Raw genomic sequence first — 7,029 nt, forward strand, 5'->3', positions numbered from 1 at the left:
TGGGCTTTGTAACATGCTGCGATGCCTTGCTAGAAGCATCCAACAAGATGAGCTCATCATGGGGATGGAGGGATAAATATGGCCCGGAAAACTCAGGTGAGCTGTGCCGTTTAAACCTCACTCAGTTGGAAATAGGAGCCCTCCAGCACCCTAAGCATATCCAGCTGTCAGCTTAAATAGTTGATTCAAGGCGGCTTTAATCTAAATGCCTCATTTTTAGGGTTGAAATGTGAATGTAGCAGAACAGATCCCTACAATGAAATTTGATTTTTTTTTTCTGTTTGACTAACAGCGGTGACGTGAATCCTACCCAAATGGCAGCTGTTTAAGCCATAGTTGCCCCTGCGTGACCTTCATCCAGCCCGGCTACTATGACCTCTGACCTCAGGTCAGTGATGAACTTCTGTTTAAAGGATCGTAACTCACTTAAGTTTTTCTACGTGTCAAATTATTCAATGGAAACACCTCAAGTCTGTGTTTGTGAACAATCTTGGATCAAACATATTCAAACAACTATTAACTCACTTGATGTTCTTGTTCTGATGTTCAGCCTTTGCAGGTCACATTGGCCCAGTCCCAGAAATGTAAAAGGAGAGGCTGTTGTCATGTCACAGGGCATTTACATTTGTTTTTCTAAATTTATATTCCTGAATCACCTCTATCTCTTTAAAAATGTCCAATCTGTGAATTTATTTTAGCAGCAGCAGCTGCCCTTTCAAACAGCTTGCAAGATGTCAACTGTTTATCTGTTTTAATATTGAGTTTCACAATTCTGTTGAGTGTTTTTAGAAAAATATTTATTCTTTATATGGATTAATCCAACTGGTGCTGTCTTTTTTCTGATTGTTTGGGAGATAAGTTGGTTTTGTAGAAGTCAGTTGCTCTTATTGGATGCAAAGCTGTTCTGAATCAAAGATGGCTTGACTCTCGCCTTTATTTGAAAGTTTCAGCACATATGTTGGCTTCATCCAATGTTGCTACTTGGGCAAGACCCTTCACGCTACTGCCTAACTATGAAGCCACAAAAGGGTCCAAGTCTGGGCCTCCCTGTGCCCCAGCCTGGATAAAATATAGGGTTGTGTCAGGAATAGCATCCGGCGTAAAAATCTGTGCCAAACACCTGTGCGTATCAGTGAAAACTGTGGCGACGCCTGAAAGGATAGGCTGAAACAGCACATCTGTTGGATGTGCGTATCTACAGTTGGTGCATCATGGGACTTCATGGCTGTCATTTCAACTGTTTTAACCCCAGAAAAATTAATTAATTAATCAGCGATGGGAAAAAATGCAAAACCTCCTACCAGCAAATTTTACGATTTCGAGTTTTTACATTAATAGGTGAGAACAAGGATAACTTCACATTTTAAGTGGATCTGCAAGAAAATCCTGCAGTTTTTTTTTTTAATGACATAAAGGTCACAAGACGAAAAAACTCTGATCAGCACTGACCAGAGTAGCTTTTTCTTGTTTCCTGAAGAAAGGGATATTTTAAGATAGGAGGTTTTGTATTTTTGGCCGTTGTTATATTTTTGCTTTCATGTAGATGGAGCTTAATTCGGGTAAATTTGAAGCTGAAGTGGTTTGATGCACATTTGCATCAATAGGCGTCAAAAGGTTACACTTCTAAACTCAGTGTTCTGCACAAGGTTTTAATTAACAAGACTTAAAATCTTTGAAAATCTACAACCCAGGTTGTAATTCTTTGTCTAACGTCTTCCTGATAAAAATAAAAAGAAAAGCATTTTCTAGTCGCTGAAATGCTTCCGCTTGACTTGTGTTGGTTTTTTAAAGTGTAGAATGTTATTTATTTGTGACAGGCTTTAGAATCAAACGGGTTTAAGGAGGACTCAGATAAAAAAAACAAAAAAACATCTTCAAGCACTTAGTCTGGCTTCGGCTTTGTGTGTTTTGTTTCTGCAAAAAGCTCTTTTGTGAAGCACTAGCTGTCCTAAATGATCCATGTTTTGTTCAAACACAGTACAGGTCAAAGTATTTGAATCATATTTTTTTTCCTTTTATGAATGTGAAGCAATATTGGCCACTCTAAATATCATTCAAGCCCTCCTACTACGGTTTCTTGTGAATTATGGATCTGACTGGCAGAGAAATGTTAGAAATGTAAACATGCTCCTCTAAGAAATTGACTCTTTGGAATTCCACCCCCGCATCATTTTTCAGATTCCTCCCAAAACAGCTTCTGACTACCACTATAGTTTGGAAAGTAATTTTCTTTTCCTCTCCTCCAGTCAAGAGTCGAAGGAAGATGGGAAGAAAATTAGGTGCGCCGTTTCCAAAAGTGACAAACTGATTCATGCATTAATCTCCTGCTTGCTGGATTAGAACAGTGGCATTTTGGGTAAGTTTTTCAAACAGGTCGGCTGATCCGGCATGTTGCATCCATTATAGATTACATCATGTTCTCATCCCTCCACTCTGGCTGCTCAGAGAATTTCAAAGTGGAACTTCAAACCCATGTCACTTTCAAGGCTCCCAACAGCCTGGCCTCATCCTGTTTAACAGATCTCATTATTACGTTTACTTCCACAGGATCTCTGTTTTATTAATCAGAGGCTGTTCCATTCAGTGTCCTGTAGGAGAAAGAGATCTGGAACACACTTAAACATTGTTTTGTTAGAAAACCTATCCGCATGCCAACGTTGCTGAGATCCAAACTTGGAAATAAAAGCAGCTTGTTAAAAGTAAACACACTTTCATTTACAGCAGAAAATCAAGTGCATATACATGTCTTTATATTTGCATATTTGACATCATTTGTTGTTTGATGTAAAAGTTTGCCTCATTTTTAACGTGGACTTTCCTGAGTTTCTCTTCCCTGACACCCTGAAAAAGCCTTTATTTTCCTAAATGCATTAGTTCTACAAGACAATATGGAGGAGGTCAATTACAAAAGCTTACTGTCCCTCACAACCACAAGTTAACATTACCGCTACATCAAAAATGGCGAGCAATAATGGAGCTATTCAGCTGTGCAGTTTTGTGCCAGATACCAGCTCAGACGAGGAAGATGAAGACGTAGTCATCTACAAGTGGATGGATTAGAATGGAGCATAGCAGAGAGCAAAAGGCCCAGCCAGCTAATTTTTCTACTTCACAAAAAAGCTCTTTTTTTAAACTGTTTTTTATTGTTTGCTCCTGATTTACAATTGGACTAACGAAATACTCTGAAATGCAATTTTAAATTCATTTTATTTATATATGCCCTCCTTCATAAGAAAAAAAGCCACAAGAATGTGTTGAAAACACTAAAAACATTATTGGAGTAGGTCTTTAAATTTTAGGACTGTAAATAAGCAAGATTAATGTTTCCCTTTATAAAGATTCCCGGATGAGCCTCTAAAACTGTAATAGTCTGTAAAACAGACCAAAAGAATGCAGCACAGAGTAATAATAACGTAGTTTTAGAAAAAATAACCAGCGCAGAGGAAAACCCATCCAAATGGGGTACATAGCATCACTTTTCCTTTGTTAAACACTTACCCTAATTATAGTTTGGTAAACCTTAAGGAACAAAAGGTCAAATAATTTTCCCCTCGTAGCTAAGCCTTTAGTCATGTACAAACACTGAACACAGCTGCCAAACATGTTGAACATGTCTGAAGTCATGCCTGTACACCTGTTACCTCTCCCTGTTGACTAGGCGGCAGCATCAGAGAGATGCATCAGTGATGCAATTTTAGCATCAGCAGCAGAGGCTCTTATTATTCTAAATTAACTCTCAGATTCACTTTCGTCTCTATCACTTTTCAAGTAAAACCCAGCAAAGGCAGCAGTTCTAGTTTATCCCCTTTAAGGATCATGTTTGCCAAAGTTTGAATTATTCTACTAAGAAGTGTTACTAAAATATGTAAAAACAGTTGTACTTCACTTTTACTCTACAGAGCTGAACGTAAAGGCAGAAACAGTTGCACTGCTGACCATTTATCTTCTCTTTGCTCAAAGATTGTCCTAAAAAGACTCCAGCACTCCCCAGAAACACCAGAAAATGATCAAAATTATTGACAAAAACCTATTTATTAAACCACATCTTACAAGTTTCAATATGTTTCATTTATAAAAAAGACAGAGTGAGACGTGTGGAATGATGAATGTTTTTCTGTATCACCTTTTTTTTGGAGTAAAACCCTCAACCAACAGCTGAATAACAGCTGACTTCAGACAGAACATAAACAGAGTTTGTATAAATTTTCCTTTAGGTTGACTCATTAGTTTAAAGGTATTATTGCCTCTATTTTTTTTTTAAAAACAGTTATCACACTTCTCACATTAAATAAGACATACATTATTTGGTTGGAAGATTCAGTATCTGTAAAGCTGTGGGTCAAACTGTGTCATACATAGCTTCTGTTTTGGCTAAAATTTGATCATATTCTGGTATTAACAGAGGATGTAGATAAAATACAAATTAGAATTTTATGCAAATTGAAGAGGTATGTTTCTGTCAATTGCGTGTTTTTTTCAGAAGTAGATAACTCTTCCTAATCTCATTCAAATGCAACTAACACTTTATCGTAGACACTGTGAACAGTTGTGTGTCTGTGTGCAGGAGGTGGAGGTGGTGGTGCAGCATTGAAGCCTTGAGGATCAGCTCATCCGTTAAAGTCGGAAGATGGGAAGAGACAAGAATTCCAAATGTGTTGCAGTGTGCACGCATTTCAGTGAATAAAGTCCGTCTGCTTATGGAAATCTGTCATATCCAGACATTAGGTTTTGTGTCTTTTTTGGTGCAAAAAAAACCCCAATAAGTTGACTGTGATCAGATGAAATTCTGGCAAAGCTTGGAAATAAACAAAACCAAAGAAAAGTGAAACAGAAATAATAGAAAGAAAAGTGAAACAGAAATAATAGAAGCTGATTAAATTTCATCATATCAAAAGTCGATGTCATGAATTTAAAGAAATTTTATTATTTTTTTTTTCTTCTGAGAATCCAACCATAGTAAAACACAGTTGATTAAATTTTCTACAGCAACATGAAAGGATGGGGCTTGACCTGAAGGAAGGTCTGAAACTAATTTCTCTGTGAGTTGCAGATTAGATCTGATGAAAAGGAGACCTTTGTTTCAGTGCATTTCAGTCCTCATGTTTAAGAGCAGTGAATTCATTTGGAGAAAACAAGTAGTTTCTTTACTGGATTTCTTAAAAATATATTTATGGTTTGTCAAGAAAACATGCCTGAAGGTTTCTTTTTTTTTTTGCAGACACATCCAACTGCTGGCCGATCATTACATCAATGCTTCCAGCATCATCCGGACAGAACATCAGTCAGCCTCATCAACCTTCTGCAGTCAGGCTTTACTCCCCAGTGAATCACTCTGCACCCCTTCAACCTAATCCAGAATTCTTCCTTCTAATCTCATTTTAATTTGGCAGTCCTGCATGCTGACAACTGTCTCAACTTTTATTTTCAGAATCACTATTTCTCAGTTGTGTCCTTCTTTTCCAAACCACAGTTTACAACCTGTCCCTTTAACATGACCCTTGAGTCATTTTGCCTTGTGTCCACACAGTGTTTAAATCGGTTCCAAATCTCAAAACCTACTGAACTGCATCTCTGTCTCAAACCGCCTCAAACTTTCTCAGACTGTCTGTCCTCTCAACCTCCACTTTCATCTCCATCTTCTAAAAAGTAGTTTTCAATTCACTCGTTTGTCTGCGTCTGACTGAAATTCTGCTAGCACTATTCCAAATAGTTGCAAAACTTTATAGTTATTTCAATATTTAGTTTATCAAACTGACAAATTCATTGCTTTTATAAACAGATGCTCCAGTGATTTGCTCTTCTGCTTTTCTTTTTATTAACCTGTTTCTCTTACCACAGATGCTCTTTGACTTTTCTTTTTTTATAAATCTCTTTCTTCCCTCAGATCCAGTGATGTTTTCCAGGACATGGTTTCTGCAGAGTGGCAGTTGCTCATTAGAAATGGACCATTGGGTTGTGGGCTGTACTGTTGGCACAGCGTGAGCCCTTACCCATTTCCCATCATCCATCTGTTTACACTCTCTCCCGCTAGCTTACAACAACCCTACACCACATTTTTTTTTATCTGATCCTGATTCACAACAATTTGAATAAAGAAATGCTCAGAAATTGAATTTTACACTAACTTTCTTTACAAATGTCCTCCATCATCAGTCAAATCTCACAAGAATATGTTAAAAACACCACAGACAGTTTTAGGGCCTTTAATGAAGCTCTGTTTGATGTTTTCTTCCTTTTTGAGACAACCTTTGTTGAGAACTGGTGGTTTATAAATAGACTAAATTGAACTGAATTGAAATCAACAGGCTTGGGAGTACTATGGTAGTCTCAGGTGCTAAAGCTACTACTGTTTATAACAATGAAATAATATAGTATTTGAGCATGTGAATGATAACACAAAATACAATGAAAGACATTCAGTCCTGTGAATGTGAAGGTGAAATGATGATCTTCCTGCAGTCTGACGGCAGAGGTGACAGGATTTGCCTTTTTGTCATTTTCTCTGTGTGGTGCAGACATGCCGTACAGGAAGGGAGGGGTGAAAACAGACAAGAACAACTGTGACGGGAATGAAGAATGCAGTGCATGTAAAGGATTAGCAGCCACTCCAGAGGTCTGCCTTTCCTCACTGATAACAACAGAGAAGTTGATGCTTCTGCATTACAAGCCTGCAGTAGAATTGGTTTCAAGCTGTCCGATAACTCATTATTAGAACCATACTGACATGTCTGTCAGATAAAACTCTTTGCTGCGGAAGATTGGGATCAACTCTGTATTCAAAATCATCTAACAAATGTGTTTTCTAATTTATATGGGCTGTCTGAAATCAGAAGTTCTAAACGATTGCTGTCTGTGCTCAGAATATTTATGTCGTTTGCAGCTTTACATGTCAAGATTATATAAGTATGCTTTTCATTGTTTTATCCTCTTGCTGTCACGTCTCTTAGCAAACCATGACATGAACGTTCAGTATAATGAGGTAATTATTTCGTCCAGTGAAAAGAGACTTAAGAAAATGCTTTCTTTCTT

Source organism: Oryzias latipes, chromosome 15 (genome assembly GCF_053564925.1).
Source record: "Oryzias latipes strain Hd-rR chromosome 15, Olatipes_Hd-rR_3.1".
NCBI classification, from domain to species: domain Eukaryota; kingdom Metazoa; phylum Chordata; class Actinopteri; order Beloniformes; family Adrianichthyidae; genus Oryzias; species Oryzias latipes.